The sequence below is a fragment of the Arachis stenosperma genome, chromosome 7 (genome assembly GCF_014773155.1).
Source record: "Arachis stenosperma cultivar V10309 chromosome 7, arast.V10309.gnm1.PFL2, whole genome shotgun sequence".
NCBI lineage: Eukaryota > Viridiplantae > Streptophyta > Magnoliopsida > Fabales > Fabaceae > Arachis > Arachis stenosperma.
Genome location: NC_080383.1, coordinates 60,915,809 through 60,936,307, shown reverse-complemented (window position 1 = coordinate 60,936,307; position 20,499 = coordinate 60,915,809).

Here is a 20,499-nt window from a genome sequence, read left to right as displayed (position 1 = left end):
GTCAACTCCATTAGTCTTGACAGTGTCACGAATTTGCAAGAATTCAGCTAAAAACTAATGAGGATCTTCCAGTGGAAGTCCATGGAACTTGCAATTCTGTTGCATTAGAGAAACTAATTGAGGCTTAAGCTCAAAGTTGTTTGCTCCAATGGCAGGGATAGAGATGCTTCTCCCATAGAAGTCGGGAGTAGGTGCAGTAAAGTCACCCAGCACCTTTCTTGCATTGTTGGCATTGTTGTTGTTTTTGGCTGCCATGTCTTCTTCTTGTTTGAAGATTTCTTTTAGGTCCTCTACAGAGAGTAGTGCTTTAGCTTCTCTTAGCTTTCGCTTCAAGGTCCTTTCAGGTTCAGGGTCAGCCTCAACAAGAATGCTTTTGTCTTTGCTCCTACTCATATGAAAGAGAAGAGAACAAGAAAGTATGAAATCCTCTATGTCACAGTATAGAGATTCCTTGAGGTGTCAGAGGAAAAGAAGAATAGAAGGAAGAGGTAGAAGAATTCGAACTTATCAAGAAAGATAGAGTCAAATTGTGCATTGAGGAGGAGTGTTAGTCCATAATAGAAGGATGTGAGAAGAGGGGAAGAATTTTCGAAAATAAATTAAAAGATTTTAAAAGAATTTTGAAAATTGATTGATGATTTTCGAAAACTATGAGTGGTAAAGAAATTAAGTGATTTTTAAAAAGATTTTGAAATTAGAAATAAAAAAGATATGATTGAAAACTATTTTGAAAAAGATGTGATTAATAAGATATGATTGAAAAGTTATGGTTTTAAAAAGATATGATTGAAAAGATATGATTGAAAAACAATTTAAAAAGATTTGATTTTGAAAATTAATGACTTGGCTAACAAGAAATTTAAAAGATATGATTCAGACATTAAACCTTTCTCAACAGAAAAGGCAACATAATTGAAATGTTGAATCAAATCATTAATTATTAGCAAGTATTTTTGAAAAATGGAAAGAAATTGATTTTAAAAATATATGATTGAAAAGATATGATTTGAAAAAAGATTTGATTTTGAAAAATTTTGAAAACTTGAAAGAAAAAAAATTTGCATTAAAAACAAAATCTTCCCTCTTGTGCCATCCTGGCATTAAACGCCCAGAATGGTGTCCATTCTGGCGTTTAACGCCCAAATCTCTACCCTTTTGGGTGTTAAACGCCCAGCCAGGCACCCTGGCTGGCGTTTAAATGCCAGTTTTCCTTCCTCACTGGGCGTTTTGAACGCCCAGCTTTTTCTGTGTAATTCCTCTGCTGTATGTTCTGAATCTTCAATTCTCTGTATTATTGACTTGAAAAGACACAAATTAAAATTTTTTTTGAATTTTTAATGATGAGGAATAATCAAAATGCCACTAAGATCAAATAAACAATGCATGCAAGACACCAAACTTAGAAGTTTGTATACTACTGACACTAACAAATTGAGAATGCATATGAGAAACAACAAAACACTCAAGACAAGAGAATTTAAAGATCAGAGCAAGGAAATCATCAAGAACAACTTGAAGATCAATGAAGACACATGGTTGAATTCGAAAAAAATGCAAGAAGAATAGAAACATGCAATTGACACCAAACTTAAAATGAGACACTAGACTCAAACAAGAAACATAAAATTATTTTTGGTTTTAAGATTTTATAATTTTTTTTTGGATTTTTCGAAAATTATATGGAAAAGAAAATAAAGAGATTCAAAATTTTTAATAAGAATTCCAGGAATCATGCAATGTTAGTCTAAAGCTTTAGTCTAAAGAAATTAGACATGGCTAGCCAAGCTTCAGCAGGACATTGCATTCAAGAGCTAAATTGATGAGAATCAATCAGCTTTGGTGATGATGAAAACATCACCTTGAAACTCTAGAATTCATTCTTAAAAATTCTGAAGAAAAATACCTAATCTAAGCAACAAGATGAACCGTCAGTTGTCCAAACTCAAACAATCCCCGGCAACGGCGCCAAAAACTTGGTGCACGAAATTGTGATCAAAAATGGCGCCATCAACATGGTACGCTCAATTGCAATCTCAACTCTTTATCACAACTTCGCACAACTAACCAGCAAGTGCACTGGGTCGTCCAAGTAATAAACTTTACGTAAGTAAGGGTCGATCCCACGGAGATTGTTGGTATGAAGCAAGCTATGGTCATCTTGTAAATCTCAGTCAGGCAGATTCAAATGGTTATGGATGATTTATGAATAAAGCATAAATAAAACATAAAATAAAGATAGAGATACTTATGTAATTCATTGGTGAGAACTTCAGATAAGCATATGGAGATGCTTTGTCCCTTCCGTCTCTCTGCTTTCCCACTGTCTTCATCCAATCCTTCTTACTCCTTTTCATGGCAAGCTGTATGTTGGGCATCACCGTTGTCAATGGCTACAGTCCCGTCCTCTCAGTGAAAATGTTCAACGCGCTTTGTCACAGCACGGCTATTCAGCTGTCGGTTCTCGATCATGTCGGAATAGAATCCAGTGATTCTTTTGCGTCTGTCACTAACGCCCCACAATCGTGAGTTTAAAGCTCATCACAGTCATTCAATCCTTGAATCCTACTCAGAATACCATAGACAAGGTTTAGACCTTCCGAATTCTCTTGAATGCCGCCATCAATTCTAGCTTATACCACGAAGATTCTGATTAAGGAATCCAAGTGATATCCACTCAATCTAAGGTAGAACGGAGGTGGTTGTCAGGCACACGTTCATAGGTGAGAATGATGATGAGTGTCACAGATCATCACATTCATCAAGTTGAGGAACAAGTGATATCTTAGAACAAGAATGAGCTGAATTGAATAGAAGAACAATAGTAATTGCATTAATACTCGAGGTACAGCAGAGCTCCACACTTTAATCTATGGTGTGTAGAAACTCCACCATTGAAAATACATAAGTGATAATAATGATCATTGGCTTCGGCCCCAGAGAGGGAACCCGAAGAACCAAGATGAAAATACAATAGCAAAAGGTCATATTTTATAGAGAACTAGTAGCTTAGGATTTACAGAAATGAGTAAATGACATAAAAATTCACTTCCGAGCCCATTTGGTGTGTGCTTGGGCTGAGCATTGAAGATTTCATGTGTAGAGACTTTTCTTGGAGTTAAACGCCAGCTTTTGTGCCAGTTTGGGCGTTTAACTCCCATTCTTGTGCCAGTTCCGGCGTTTTACGCCAGAATTCTTGAGCTGAATTGGAACGCCTGTTTTGGCCATCAAATCTCGGGCAAAGTATGGACTATTATACATTTCTAGAAAGCCTAGGATGTCTACTTTCCAACTCAATTGAGAGCGCGCCAATTGGGATTTTGTAGCTCCAGAAAATCCACTTTGAGTGCAGGGAGGTCAGAATCCAACAGCATCTGCAGTCCTTTTCAGCCTCTGAATCAGATTTTTGCTCAGGTCCCTCAATTTCAGCCAGAAAATACCTGAAATCACAGAAAAACACACAAACTCATAGTAAAGTCCAGAAAAGTGAATTTTAACTAAAAACTAATAAAAATACAATAAAAACTAACTAAAACGTACTAAAAACATGCTAAAAACAATGCCAAAAAGCGTATAAATTATCTGCTCATCAATCACATAATAAGGAAGGGAAAGTAAAACCATGCAATTAATGTGAATAAGTGGGTGAAGGATTGAATAAATCACTCAAACTAAGCACAAAATACATCACAAAATATGGGTTTATCAACCTCCCCACACTTAAACAATAGCATGTCCTCATGCTATATCCAAGGTAAAAGTAAGGTTGAAGTGGTGGAATGCCATGCAATGCAACTAACTAGATGCATGATGCAATTCTAATTTATTCACTCATATATAGAGCTTACATGTAGTTAAATTACTTCACATTCTCAAGGAATCGTATATACATAGCCAACCCTTAGATAATAATAAAGCACTTTTACAGTTGAGATGGTAAAAAAAATATTTTACAAACTTGCAAGACAATTAGTAATTTAAGCACAGATATATGTTGATGAGCTTTGAACCCTTACTGGATTTTGTGTTTACTCTCTGGTCACTCAGTGTTTATTGGGTTAGTCACTCTATTCTTCTTTTTATCCTTACTTTCTATAACTTTGTTCTTCATCTAACCAATCAACAATTATAGAATATAGACATACCAAAAATCATGAGGTCTTTAGTTAAGGTTATAATGGGGCCAAGGTAAAGGTAAGGGTATATGTATAAGGCTAAGTGAGTTAATAAGTGAATCCTTAATTAGTCTAAGATCTCACCTAACATACATACCTTGTAAAGAAAGAAGAAGAAGAATGAAAACTATAATTGATCCATCAAATTACAACAGAGCTCCCTAACCCAATGAAAGGGGTTTAGTTGTTCATAGCTCTAGAAATGGAAAATGACAGAAAAGAAGAATCCATGCTAAAAGTGCAGAAAAGTAAATCTATAAAGAGTAGTTCCCAAATGTACCAAGCTTCTCTATAGTTCAAAACTACTCCTATATATACTACTTCTCTTGATCTTCTAGTGAGTTCTTCAAGTCTTGGATGTGGGCTTTGGATCTTGAGTTGAAGCAGTTCTCATCTTTAGTGGGCCCAACTTGCAGAGAAAGATGAATTAGGCTTTGGGTATTTAGTAAGATTTAACGTTGATTGCCATTGTGGGTTCGAGAACATTAGTGGCATTCACTTTTTCCACTAACGTTCCAACCTCATATATCCACGTTAAATCCAACGTTAGTGGTCTTAAAGTGACCACTAACGTTGCTTTCTCAAAATTTGGCCAACGTTATTGGGACTCACTTTTCCCAATAACGTTGGCTTATACCCATTCGCAAACGTTAATGGGAATCACTTTTCCCATTAATGTTGCTTAGTGCCCCTATGTTCCTACGTTAGAGTCCACGTTAGTATAGCTAACATGACTCTTAACGTAGGTGTGATCCACCTTCGAGGGCGTTAGTGACACTCACCTTTGTCACTAACGCTCCAAATGCCACATTCTCCACGTTAGAACTCACGTTAACTAAGTTAACGTGGCTCTTAACGTAGTAGTGATGCCACCTTCCAACGTTAGTGACAAAAGTGAGTGTCACTAACGTTGGCTCTTTGATCTCAACTTCACGTTAACTTTCACGTTAATGGTCTTAACGTGTAAGTTAACGTAGGTAATGTTAGTTGGTCCAACGTTAGTGACAAAAGTGAGTGTCACTAACGTTGGCTTTTGTTTTCCTCTTCCACGTTAGAGTTCACGTTAACTAAGTTAACGTGACTCTTAACGTGGATCATTGCCAAGTCCTCCAACGTTAGTGATGTTCACTTTTTCTATTAATGTTGGAGTTTCTTTCTCTTCTACGTTAACTACCACGTTAACTTAGTTAACGTGGCAAGTAACGTGAGCTTTGGATGGCTTCGCAGGCGTTATTGGTGATCACTTTTCTCATTAACGTTGCAAGCTTCACTATTCCACATTAGTGTTCACGTTAACTAGGTTAACGTGAATACTAACGTGGTTCTTCCTTGCCTCCTTTGCCCTGAAATCAAGCAATTGAAGTGCATCAAAGCTCTAGCTAAAGTCATGAGATTATGCATCATCAATTTATCATGCAATTCTAGCAAAATACTCATGAAATTATGCAAAGTTCACAAAAGTTGCTTGAATCAAGGTGTAAGTGTAATCTCATCCAAAACTTGCCTTATTTACTAAGAAAATGCATGAAACTACCCTAAAACAGTAAAGAAAAGGTCAGTGAAACTGGCCTAGATGCCCTGGAATCATGAATCCCTCTATGAAGCTTGGGAAAGATAGAAGCAACTGACCAAAAAGTGTCCTTCTGACATGTTCTCAGAATGGACCATCCTGGATATATTCTATGATGGTCTGTCTGAATTGTCAAAGATGTCATTGGACCATTCTGCAGGTGGATCTATTCACCTGAAGAAAATGCCTGCAAAAGCTCAAGAACTCATTGAAATGGTTGCAAATAACCAGTTCATGTACACCTCAGAGGAAGGGAGTTTTTGAAATTGATGCTCTGAATGCCATATTGGCTCAGAACAAAATGTTGACTTAACAAGTCAATATGATTTCTCAGAGTCTGAATGGATTGCAAAATGCATCCAACAGTACTAAAGAAGCATCTTCTGAAGAAGAAGCTTATGATCCTGAGAACCCTGCAATGGCAGAGGTGAATTACATGGGTGAACCCTATGGAAACACCTATAATCCCTAATGGAGAAATCATCTAAATTTCTCATGGAAGGATCAACAAAAGCCTCAACAAGGCTTTAATAATGGTGGAAGAAACAGGTTAAGCAATAGCAAGCCTTTTCCATCATCCTCTCAGCAACAGAGAGAGAATTCTGAGCAGAACACCTCTAGCTTAGCAAACATAGTCTCTGATCTATCTAAGGCCACTCTAAGTTTCATGAATGAAACAATGTTCTCCATTAGAAATTTGGAGGCATAAGTGGGCCAGCTGAGTAAAAGAGTCACTGAAACTCCTCCTAGTACTCTCCCAAGCAATACAGAAGAGAATCCAAAAAGAGAGTGCAAGGCCATAACCTTACTTGGTGTTGCTGAACCTAGAGAGGAGGAGGAGGACATGAATCCCAGTGAGGAAGACCTCATGGGACGTCCTCTAGATAAAAAGGAGTTCCCATTTGAGGAACCTAAGGAATCTGAGGCTCATCTAGAGACCATAGAGATTCTATTGAACCTACTTCTGCCATTCATGAGCTCTGATGACTATTTCTCCTCTGAGAAGGATGAAGATATTACTGAAGAGCAAGTTGCTAAGTACTTTGGAGCAATCATGAAGCTGAATACCAAGTTATTTGGTAATGAGACTTGGGTGAATGAACCCCCCTTGCTCACCAATGAACTGAATAACTTGATTAGGTAGACATTACCTCAAAAGAAAGAGGATCCCAGAAGGTTCTTAATACCCTGTACCATAGGCATCATGACCTTTGAGAAGGCTCTGTGTGACTTGGAGTCAGGCATAAACCTCATGCCACTCTCTGTAATGGAGAAACTGGGAATTTTTGAGGTACAGGCTACTAAATTCTCATTAGAGATGGCAGACAAATCCATGAAAAAGGCTTATGGACAGGTAGAGGACGTGCTAATAAAGGTCAAAGGCCTTTACATCCCTACTGATTTCATAATCCTAGACACTGGGAAGGATGAGGATGAATCCACCATCCTTGGAAGACCCTTCCTAGCCACAGCAAAAGCTGTGATTGATGTAGACAGGGGAGAGTTGATCCTTCAATTGAATGAGGACTACCTTGTGTTTAAAACTCAAGGATCTCCCTCTGTAACCATGGAGAGGAAGCAAGAAAAGCTTCTCTCAATGCAGAGTCAAACAAAACCCCACTGTCAAACTCTAAGTTTGGTGTTGGGAGGCCACAACTAAACTCTAAGTTTGGTGTTGAACCCCCACATTCAAACTCTAAGTTTGGTGTTGGGAGGCCCCAACAATGCTCTGAACATCTGTGAAGCTCCATGAGAGCTCACTGTCAAGCTATTGACATTAAAGAAGCGCTTATTGGGAGGCAACCCTATTTTATTTTTCTATGTTATTTTCTTTTTTTAGGTTGATGATCATGTGGAGTCACAAAAAAAACTTCAAAAATTAAAGAAAAATAAAAAACAGCATTAAAAATAGCACACCCTATAGGAGAAATTTACTGGCGTTTAAACGCCAGTAAGGGTAACAGAATGGGTATTTAACGCCCAGTCTGGCACCGTTCTGGGTGTTAAACGCCAGAAAGAAGCACCAGACTGGCGTTAAACACCAGAAAAAAGCAACAAGCTGGTGTTAAACGCCAGAAATAGGTTACAGCTTGGCATTTAACGCCAGAAAAGGAATAAAAGCTGGCATTTAACACCAGAAACAAGTAGCAGTCTGGCGTTAAACACCAGGATTGCACAATATGGGCATTTTACATGCCTAATTGGAGCAGGAATGAGAAATCCTTGACCCCTCAGGATCTGTGAACCCCACAGGATCCCCACCTACCCCACCTCTCTCTCTCCCTCACACATCTGTATAAACACTCTACCAAAAACACCACTCACCAATCAAATCCTATCCTCTTCCCTATATTCTCTTCACCAATCACCTCAATATCTCTTCCCCAAAAACCCCACCTACCTCACTTTCAAATTCAAACACTTTTTCCTCCCAAATTCACCCAATTCCATTCGGCCACTCTCCATCTCTTTCCTTATAAATACCCCTCTTCACTCCTTCATTTTCACACATCACAAACCCTCTCCTACCCCCTTGGCCGAACCTACCTCTCCCCCCTTCTCCTCTTTTTTCTTCTTCTTCCTGTCCTTTCTTTCTTCTTTTCCTCGAGGACGAGCAAACCTTTTAAGTTTGGTGTGGTAAAAGCCTTGCTTTTTTGTTTTTCCATAATCATTTATGGCACCTAAGGCCGAAGAAACCTCTAAAAAGAGGAAAGGGAAGGCAAAAGCTTTCACTTCCGAGTCGTGAGAGATGGAGAGATTCATCTCAAAGGTCCATCAAGACTACTTCTATGAAGTTGTGGCCAAGAAGAAAGTGATCCCTGAGGTCCCTTTCATGCTCAAGAAGAATGAGTATCCAGAGATCCGACATGAAATCCGAAGAAGAGGTTGGAAAGTTCTCACCAACCCTATTCAACAAGTCGGGATCTTAATGGTTCAAGAGTTCTATGCCAATGCATGGATCACTAGGAACCATGATCAAAGTATGAACCCGAATCCAAAGAATTAGCTTACAATGGTTCGGGGAAAATACTTAGATTTCAGTCCAGAAAATATAAGGTTGGTGTTCCACTTGCCAATGATGCAAGAAAATGCACGCCCCAACACTAGAAGGGTCAACTTTGATCAAAGTTTGGACCAAGTCCTCATTGACATATGTGTGGAAGGAGCTTAATGGAAAAGAGACTCAAGAGGCAAGCTGGTTCAATTGAGAAGACCGGACCTTAAGCCTGTGGCTAGAGGATGGTTGGAGTTCATCCAATGCTCCATCATTCCTACTAGCAACCGATCTGAAGTGACTGTGGATCGGGCCATCATGATCCATAGTATCATGATTGGGGAGGAAGTGGAAGTTCATGAGATCATACCTCTAGAACTCTACAAGGTGGCTGACAAGTCATCCACCTTGTCAAGGTTAGCCTTTCCTCATCTCATTTGTCACCTATGAAATTTGGCTGGGATTGATATAGAAGGAGACATCCTCATTGAAGAGGACAAGCCCGTTACTAAGAAAAGGATGGAGCAAACAAGAGAGCCCACTCATGAACCTCAACAAGAGCATGAGAAAATTCCTCATGAAATCCCTGAGATGCCTCAAGGGATGTATTTTCGTCCACACAACTATTGGGAGCAACTCAACACCTCTCTGGAAGGCTTGAGTTACAACATGGACCAACTGAGGGTGGAGCACCAAGAGCACTCCATCATTCTCCATGAGATTAGAGAAGATCAAAGAGCTATGAGGGAGGAGCAACAAAGGCAAGGAAGGGACATAGAGGAGCTAAGGCGTTCCATTGGATATTCAAGAGAAAGAACTAGCCGCCATCACTAAGATGGGCCCGTTCTTTAACTTCCTTGTTTTTATTTTATGTTTGTGTCTTTATTACATGATCATTAGTGTCTAGTGTCTATGCCTTAAAGCTATGAATAATTCCATGAATCATTCACCTCTCTTAAATGAAAAATGTGCTTAATTACAAAAGAACAAGAAGTACTTGGATTTCAAATTTTATCTTGAAATTAGTCTAATTATTTTGATGTGGTGGCAATACTTTTTATTTTCTGAATGAATGCTTGAACAGTGCATATTTTTTATAGTGAAGTTTATGAATGTTAAAATTGTTGGCTCTTGAAAGAATAATGAATAAAGAGAAATGTTATTGATAATCTGAAAAATCATGAAATTGATTCTTGAAGCAAGAAAAAGCAGTGAAAAAAAAAGTGGCAAAAATTAAAAGAAAGAAAAAGAAAAAACAAGCAGAAAAAGCCAATAGCCCTTTAAACCAAAAGGCAAGGGTAAAGAGGTTCCAAGGCTTTGAGCATTAATGGATAAGAGGGCCTAAGGAAATAAAATCCAGGCCTAAGCGGCTAAATCAAGCTGTCCCTAACCATGTGCTTGTGTCATGAAGGTTCAAGTGAAAAGCTTGAGACTGAGTGGTTAAAGTCGTGATCCAAAGCAAAAAGAGTGTGCTTAAGAACTCTGGACACCTCTAATTGGGGACTTTAGCAAAGCTGAGTCACAATCTGAAAAGGTTCACCCAGTTATGTGTCTGTGGCATTTATGTATCCGGTGGTAATGCTGGAAAACAAAGTGCTTAGGGCCACGGCCAAGACTCATAAAGTAGCTGTGTTCAAGAATCAACATACTGAACTAGGAGAATCAATAACACTGTCCAAAATTCTGAGTTCCTATAGATGCCAATCATTCTGAATTTCAAAGGATAAAGTGACATGCCAAAACTGTTCAGAAGCCAAAAACTACTAGCCCCGCTCATCTAATTGAGACTAAGTTTCATTGATATTGTGAGATTCATTGTATATTCTCTTCTTTTTATCCTATTTTGTTTTCAGTTGCTTGGGGACAAGCAACAATTTAAGTTTGGTGTTGTGATGAGTGGATAATTTATACACTTTTTAGCATTGCTTTTAGATAGTTTTTAGTAGGATCTAGCTACTTTTTAGTATATTTTTATTCGTTTTTAAGCAAAATTCACATTTCTGGACTTTACTATGAGTTTGTGTATTTTTCTGTGATTTCAGGTATTTTCTGACTGAAATTGAGGGACCTGAGCAAAAATCTGATTCAGAGGCTGAAAAAGGACTGCTGATGTTGTTGGATTCTGACCTCCCTACACTCGAAGTGGATTTTTTAGAGCTACAGAAACCCAAATGGCGCGCTCTCAACTCCTTTGGAACGTAGACATCCAGGACTTTCCAGCAATATATAATAGTTTATACTTTGCTTGAGTTTCGATGATGTAAACTGGCGTTCAAACGCCAACTTCCTGCCCTATTCTGGCGTTAAACGCCAGAAATAGGATACAAGCTAAAGTTAAACGCCCAAACTGGCATAAAAGCTGGCGTCTAACTCCAAGAAAAGTCTCTACACATGAAAGCTTCAATGCTCAACCCAAGCACACACCAAGTGGACCTGGAAGTGGATTTCTGCATCATTTACTTATTTTAGTAACCCTAGTAACTAGTTTAGTATAAATAGGACTTTTTACTCTTGTACTCACATGCTGGAATCTTTGATCAGTTTTATGCTATCTTAGACATTGGGGGCTGGCCTCACGGCCATGCCTGGACCATCATCACTTATGTATTTTCAACGATAGAGTTTCTACACACCATAGATTAAGGTGTGGAACTCTGCTGTTCCTCGAGTATTAATGAAATTACTACTATTTTCTATTCAATTCATGCTTATTCCTGTTCTAAGATATCCATTCGCTCACAAGAACATGATGAATGTGATGATTATGTGACACTCATCACCATTCTCACTTATGAATGCGTGCCTGACAAACACTCCCGTTCTACATGCAAACAAGCTTGAATCCATATCTCTTAGCCTTCTGGTTCACGATCAGAGTCTTCGTGGTATAAGCTAGAATCAATTGGCAGTATTCTTGAGATCCGGAAAGTCTAAACGTTGTCTGTGGTATTCAGAGTAGGATCTGGGATGGGATGACTGTGACGAGCTTCAAACTCGCAAGTGTTGGGCGTAGTGACAGACACAAAAGGATCAATAGATCCTATTCCAACATGAGTGAGAACCGACAGATGATTAGCCGTGCGGTGACAGCGCATTTGGACCATTTTCACTGAGAGGACAGGCGGTAGCCATTGACAACGGTGATCCCCCCAACATACAGCTTGCCATGGAAAGGAGTATGAAGGATTGGATGAATGCAGTAGTAAAGCAGATATTCAGAAGGAACAACGCATCTCCAGACGCTTAACTAAAATTCCCACCAATGAATTACATAAGTATCTCTATCTTTATTTTATGTTTATTTATCTTTTAATTATCAAAACTCTATAACCATTTGAATCCGCCTGACTAAGATTTATAAGATGACCATAGCTTGCTTCAAGCCGACAATCTCCATGGGATCGACCCTTACTCACGCAAGGTTTATTACTTGGACGACTCAGTGCACTTGCTGGTTAGTTGTGCAAAGTTGTGAAAAAGAGTTGAGATTACAATTGTGCGTACCAAGTTGTTGGCGCCATTGAGATCACAATTTCGTGCACCAGTGTGGTCTAGAATTCACAAATAAAAGCTCGTTGAAAGTATAGCTTCTAAACCAACAAAGAATCCTTTCATACAAAAACGTGATTGTCACAAGTAACAAACCCCTAGTAATATTAATAACCGAAGTATTTAAACCTCGGGTCGTCTCTCAAGGAATTGCAGGGAAGTGTGCTTATAATTGGTTATGGAAAAGTGTGTTTTGGGGTTTTTAAATGTTGAACAAGAAAAGTAAATGGCAAGAAAGTAAACTAATAGCTAAGGCGACTCTTGGCAAGGTATGAGAGTTAGAAGTCCTATCCTAGTTATCCTTATCAATTGTGATGAGAATTGTCCATTACTCCCACTTAGTCACCCTCTAACTATGAAGGTACATCAAGTGGATAAATCAATATGAATCCTCAAGTACTAGTTAACTCCCAAGGAAAGACTAGAGTTAGTGGAATTCAAGTCAGTTAACAACTTTCAATTATCAATCAACAAAAAAGTTTGATAACTCAAGAGTCTCTAATTACTCAACCAAAGCCAAGAAGACATAAAAAAGCTAATTTAAAACTCTCCCAAGCATTTTCTGGCCCAGTTTCAAGCCTGAAAAACACGGATTAGAGGCTGGAAGTGGAGCAGGATGGGGAGACACTTCTCATTCACATAATTTTAGGTTTTAGATGTAGTTTCTAGAGAGAGAGGCTCTCTCCTCTCTCTAGGTTTTAGGATTCTTAGTTTTATGCTTTTGAGTTGGATATTGAAAGAGTTACTACCTCCGTTGAAGTCTTTATTATCATTCTAGTTTGTTTCCTATTTCCTTGCTTTTTTAATTTCCCATTTACCCTGTTCAGAGTTATATATGGATATCTTTAATTTTGGAATTTATTAATGCAAAAGATACTTTTCTATTTAATTTCTGTATCCGTTGATTATTCTCACTTCCATTCCAGTTAATTTGATTATTATGTCTTCTTTCTACTCCCATTGCATGTATGCGAACATGGCATCCATGTCAATGGAGTAGGCTCTCAACTTGACTTTGGAGTTAGATTAATATTTGGAAACCCTTGAGTTGGAAGACTCAAGAGTTAAATTGTAATTGGAATTTGTTGGCTGGCTCTCTAGTCACTGACGATCGAATTTTCAATCGGTAAAGAAATTTACAAATATAATCGCGTTGTAAGTATAGTTTCTAAACCAACAGAGAATCCTTTCGTACAAAAGTTTGGTTGTCACAAGTAACAAAACCCAATAAAATTTATAACCGAAGTATTTAAACCTCGGGTCGTCTTCTCAAGGAATTGCAGGGAGGTGTGTTTTATTATTAGTTATGGAAAATAGTATTTTTAGGTTTTTGAAAGGGTTGAACAAGAGAAATAAATTGCAGGAATTAATAAATCAATAGCTAAGAAAACTCTTGGCAAGGTATGAAAATTAGAAGTCCTATCCTAGTTAACCTTATCAATTGTGATGAGAATTGCTCGTTGCTCCCACATAGTCAACCTCTAACTATGAAGGTAAGTCAAGTGGATAAATCAATATGAATCCTCAAGTCCTAGTCAATTCCCAAAGAAAGACTAGAGTCAGTGGAATTTAAGTCAATTAGAAACTTCCAATTATCAATCAACAAAAGAGTTTGATAACTCAAGAGTCTCTAATTACTCAACCAAAGCCAAGAATATAGAAAGCTAAATAAAAATCATATATCTGAAATACCTCAAATTGCATTAATAAAAGAAATCAAATCTAACATGAAAAAGTTCATAAGCCAATTTGGTAATATAAGTCATTAATAAATAAAAGCATTATAGTATCTAAAAGTAGAAGATAAATCAAAATAAAGGAATATTGAACCTGGTATGAAGAAACAATCCTAATCCTATAACCTAAGAGAGAGGAGAGAGCCTCTCTCTCTAAAAACTACATCTAAAACCTAAAATTGTGAATATGAATGTTGTATTTGTTATATGAAAAATGTTCTCTCATGAATGGATGCATTCCCCCACTTTATAGCCTCTAATCTGTGTTTTCTGAGCTTGGATTTGGACCAAAAAAGGGTCTAGAAATCACTGGGGGCGACTTCTGCAATTTTCTGCACGTGGGGTCCGTCACGCGTCCGCGTCAGTCATGCGTCCGCGTCAGTTGTGTTTTGCGCTAGTCACGCGTCCGTGTCGTTCATGCGTTCGCGTCGATGCCATTTTGTGCAAGGCACGCAGTCGCGTCGTCCATGCATTCGCGTCGCTGCCAATTCTTCAAAAACTCCATTTTGTGCGTTCCTTCCATTTTTTCATGTTTCCTTTCTGTTCTCTAAGCCATTCCTGCCCTATAAAGCCTGAAAATACTCAACAACGGATCACGGTATCGAATGGTAATAAAGGATAATTAAATTTAACATTTTTAAGGCATAGGAAACATATTTTCACATATATCATAAAATAAGGAAGGAATTGTAAAACCATGCAATTCATATGAATAAGTGGGTGAAGAATTGATAAAATCACTCAATTGAGTACAAGATAAATCATAAAATAGTGGTTTATCTACCTCCCCACACTTAAACATTAGCATGTCCTCATGCTAAATCCAAGAGAAAAGAATGAAGGTAAAATGGTGGAATCTTGTGCAATGCAATCTATTCTAAATGCAAGCTACCTAAATGAGTTATGCAATTCTACTTACTATTCACTTATATATATATATATATATATAAAGCTTACATATGGTTGAATTGATTCATATTTTCAAGGAATCATATATGTACAATTAAAGCCAAATCATATTAAAGTACAGTCATAATTGAGTTGAGTTAAGATAGTTCACAAACTTGCAAGACAATTAATAATTAAACATGGATATATGGGAATGAGCTATTGAACCCTCACTGGATTTGTGTTTACTCTCCAATCACTCAGTGTTTAGGGTTAATCACTCTATTCTTTTCTAGTCATGCTTTCTAAAACTTTGTTCTTTATCTAACTAATTAACAAATATCTAATGTATACATACAAACATCATGAGGTCTTTTTCAAGGTTGTAATGGGGCTAAGGTAATGGTGAGGGTGTATATATATAAGGTTAAGTGAGCTAATAAAGTGAATCCTTGACTAGTCTAAGATCTCACATAACATATACATACTCTATTTTAAAAATCTTGCCTAGCTACCCAAATTTTCCCACTTGTGTTTCATACTCATGCACCACTTATATTTTTTATTTTATCCCATGTGCATTGATTCTTCTATTTTGCATTCGGGTACTGTTGTCCCCTTATTTAATTACTTAATAATAAATACTTTTTTTTCATATGTAAAAACAATATATCAATGCACATGGTGTTTTAATTATTTTGATTTCACATGAGTATGCTCCCAAATTTCAAATAATTTTATCAATTAATACTTTTTCCTATCATCCCATGTTCCCATAAATGTCCCCACACTTACTTGATACACAATTTCTATCTTAAGCTAACTAAGGATTCAACTTGGGATTTTTAATTTGTTTTTCTACTTAAGGCTAGTAATATGGTTATAGAACATAAGGGGATTAAAAGGCTCAAGGGAGCTAACAAGGGTGACGTAAAAGGTAGGTTTATTTGGAATAAGTGAGAAAAAAATTAAATAATGGCCTCAATCATATGTAGGTATGTATCTACATTCTATATCGGACATATAGACTAAAACAAAGTAAAGATTGCAAGCATAGAAAAGAAGTGCGAAACACACTGGAATGAAATTTATGGTTGAATGTAACCATGCAATTAAGCTCAAAACTCACGGGTTGTGTGTTCTTTGGCTCAGAAACCATATATCAGTTATGTATGTCATGCAAGTAGAAATTAAGAGTTTCCATTCAACTCAATGTGAATTCTAGAATGGCTCTTATAAAAATAGGTATTTTCCTTGAAAAATATTGTCAACTAACCAACATGTATTGCTATATATATACAAGGTGTGTGGATTGTTTTGATTCTGTTACACTAAAGCTTCTAGTTTACTCTTTTATTTTCAATTAAACCAACTTATCATATGCTAAAAGGGTAAACTATACTAATTAATCCACATATTCTATAACTAATAAGCTAAAAGTGCAAATTAGCTAAATATCTAAGATATATACAGCCCAAAGTGTAAAATGCAAAAAAAAAAAAATACAGCAAAAGCAAAAGAAAAATGTGCAAGTACTAAAAGATATAATAAGATAAGATAAAAATAAAATAAAATAAAAATACAGAAAAACAAACAAAATAAGATAGAAGAGTCTGTAGTGGTTCACCAAAAAGATTTGCCAGAGATGGCGACCTCCCCACACTTAAATTACAGCATCGTCTTCGATGCTCTATCAAGCTGGGTGTGAAGAAGTGTCATCTCTGGAAGGGTGTGCTGTTGGTGTCTCAGTGGTATGTTGAGGGTCTGCAGTCTCGATGAGTGTCGGAGGAGCTGCCTGCTGAAGCGGAGGCTCTGTCTGTAGGGGAACCTCTGGATCTGCGGGATGTATCTGATGTGGCTCCTCATGATGTTGTGCAGCCTGCTCAGGTCCTCCCTACTCAGTCGCTGCATGTGCCTCCTCCTCATGATCATCTGCCTCCTCCTCAGATGGCCCAGATGGTGTGTCAGGCTCGGAGGGGATGTCAGTGTGGCCAGATCGGATCATCAACTTCAAATGCTCATAGTGGCGCTTGCTGCGACACTCAGACCGCTCATATCACCGCTGGTTGTGGCGTTCTATCTGGTCTAGGCACTCGAATAAGCGGTGCACAAGGTGGTAGACAGGCTCTGAAGCAGGGGGAGGTGCTGTGGTGGTGGCTGGTGCCGTAGGTGCTAAAGGTGCAGCAGAAGATGTGGCTGCCTCAGCGGAGGCAGTGAGGAAAGACAGCCTGTAGCCCAAAGCTTGAAACTTCCTGCTGTGAGGGATAATTTTCTTACAGTTGGCTTCTCATCTGCGAGTTCCCATGGCACCTCAGCTCGGCGGCCTAGCTGAGTGATCAAATATGGAAAGGGCAGAGTGCCTCTGACATGGACCCTGGCCAAGTAATACCGGATGAAGCGGGGAAGATAAAGGTTTTTACCCTCCATCACACACCAGATGAGGGTGATCATGGCAGCTGGCACTTTTGTCTCATGAGTGCTCAGCATCACATAGTTACTCAGAATCTGTTGCCAAAGCCGAGCCTCATCATTCAGATAGAGAAGCTTGATTCCCTTTGGCACCACTGTGGACTTGCCCATAACCCATGGGATAGTAGGATCAAGAGCTATAGTCCGCTTTACTGCGTCCCAGTCAAATCTCATGAATCTCATATCCTCCTCAGCCTTTTGGTAACCATCCGATTGATCTGACTTAGGCTGGAGTTTGAGGATGTCTTCAATAGCTTCCTCATTAATCAAGATCTGCTTCCCTCTGAGGTGCACTACATCCAGGGAAGTTTTGAAGTAGTTACAATAGAATTTCCTGACCCAGGATGCATTGACCTCAGTCAAGTTCCTTTCCAGGAAGACCCAGCCTCTCTGTTTTATCTTATCTGAGGTGTATTGCTATAGTTCTTCTGGGATTTTGAGGGTCCTTTCCAGGTATAGGTTCTTGGAAGTGGCAAAAACCGGATACTTAAGCTCACAGTATCTGTTGGCAAACTTGACTTGGTCTGTGGCAGGCAGCAACTAATCTGCCTTTTCCTGCGGGGTAAAATGCTTTTCCCGCCAGGAATCATCATGGAGGATATCTAGGATAGTGGTAGAGGGTTCGCCTCTTTTCCTTTTGCCTGTGGTTGCTTTGCCCTTTCCTTTACTTTTGGGGTCAAACATCCTGAAAAGCAGAAATTACAGGATACAGATGAAGAACTAAAGCAAAAAAACAGGTAGGCAAATAGGATTTATCAATATAAGCATAAAGGCAAAAGAACAATAAAAGCATGAAATGAGTTAAATATAAGTAAATTTTGGACTGTATGCGAGTTAAAAGTATGAGAGTAAAAAAAATCACAATCCAAAATATAAGATAAGTGGAATTCATGTTAATTAGGAAAAACAGTAATCATGCCTTGAGTTACAAAGTTAAAGTAGTTAGGTAAAAACCAAAAGAGAAGTTAGAAAGTTAAAATGGTTAGGAGTTAAAAAGGAAGTTAAAGTAAGTGGCATGATAATGGGTTTCCTTGTTAACAATAAATTCACAAACTTGAAGAACAATCGACTCAAATTCAAGCAAAGATTGCAGTTTATTGATGATTAACCATATAAATAACAGAATTACAAAATGAAACTGAAATAATCAATAATGCAGTTTATTAATTAGGGAACTAGAAATAGGAAGAAAGCTAGCCCGTGCATCCATGAATTAGTTTGGTTATAGCCAATTAGTGCAAAATTTGAAATTACCAAAACCAATTCATGAATGGGAGTTGAGGGAAACAAAATTGTTGAAAAAAAATTGGGCAGCATTCCGGCTAAAATTGGATGTTCCCGAGTGATAAACAGCAACCAATTCAGTTCATATGACATTAAATTAATGCTGAAAAGAGTAACAAATAGCAAGAACATTAAAGAACAGTGTAATAGCAGCATCAAACATTAAAGAATAGCATACGGACAGCATCATCATCACAGTAAATTCAAAATTGTGAATAAGATAAAAACAGGTAACAAGAACGGTGCAATTATCAAGCCTAAATCCACTAACCACATCCTAACTACCTAACCACCTAAAATCTACTACGATCATGCATCTCTAACTATCCTAATTTGAACAGAATTTGAAAAATATGCAACTAACTAACTAACTGATAGATGAATCGGTGTTCGACGGAACCTAGTGTGTAGAGGAACAAAAGTATGGATCAGAGAGATGGTGGGAGGTGGTGGTGGTGGCGATAACATGGCGGCGCTAGTAGGTGGCGCGGTGGCTGTCCGTAGTGGAGGCAGGGACAGTTCGGTGGTTGGATTAGGGTTATGGAGGGGAAGGAGAGAAGAAAGGGGCGAGGGGTTGGGTGGTGGGGTGTGGTAGCTGGCGGTTCTGGGTGGGTGGCGCGGTGGTGGTGGCTCGGTGATGGGGGCGGCAGTGGGTGAAAGGGGGGGAGAGGTGAAGGAGAAGAAGAAGAGAAAGAAAAAGGAGGGGGTGTCACGGTGGTGGCGAGGTGGTGCGGTGACAGGGGCGCGGCGCAACGATGCTGGATGGCTGGTCGGTGGTGGTGGTTGTGTAGGGGAGAAGAGAGATTACAGAGGAAGAAGGAAGAAGATGAAGTTTTGACGCGATGGGGTTTAGGGTTTCGCGTGGGTTGGGTTAGTGGATTCAAATCCACGCGAACGCGTAAGGCACGCGATCGCATAAGTGAGATGGAAAGGGAAGGACGCGGACGCGTCATTGACGCGATCGCGTGAGTGAGATATAATGTAAGTGACGCGTACGCGTGAAACATGCAAACGCGTCGATTGGAATTGCGCTAAATGCACAATTCTAGCGTCGTTTTGGCGCAACTCTCTGTTTCTATTTAAGGGGCCATAATATCCACGCGATGCGTGTGCGTCGCCCACGCTTTCGCGTGGTGTGTGTGTAGTATAAGTGACGCGATCGCGTTAGTGACGCGAACGCGTGGTCCAATTTGTGCCCAACGCACACCAGCCGCACGATTCCAGCCCAACTTTCTGGGCGTTAGATCTTTACGCCGATTTCCAATCGACGCCCATCCGTGGCCTGCGCTCTCGCGTGGGGTGAGATTATTATTATTATTATTATTTTGATGTAGTAAGCAGAATGCAATGCTGATGTGTATATTTTGCATAATTCCAGGTTCAATAAAATAGAATAAAATAAAACTTAAAAACAAACAAAACAAAATAAAATTGAAATTGAAAAAGGAACGATCATACCATGGCGGGTTGTCTCCCACCTAGCACTTTTAGTTAAAGTCCTTAAGTTGGACATTTGGTGAGCTCCCTGTCATGGTGGCTTGTGCTTGAATCCATCCAAAAATCTCCACCAATGTTTGGAATTCCAGTAGCCTCTGGGATCCCAAACTAGGTGCAAAAAGCCTTCAAGCAAGTTAAAGCAAGTGACAAGGCCCCAAGAGTATTGATTGCTAGACTGAATTCCGGGGTCCTAAATCTTGCTTTTGCACCCGTCTTCTTGTTGAGCAATATTGTTCCATCCGGGTGGCAAGCAGTCTGATTTCTCACTGAAGCGGCCAAACAACATCCTAGACTCATTCAATTGAGCTCTACACCAACCTTTGCGTTTAAACTTTGAGC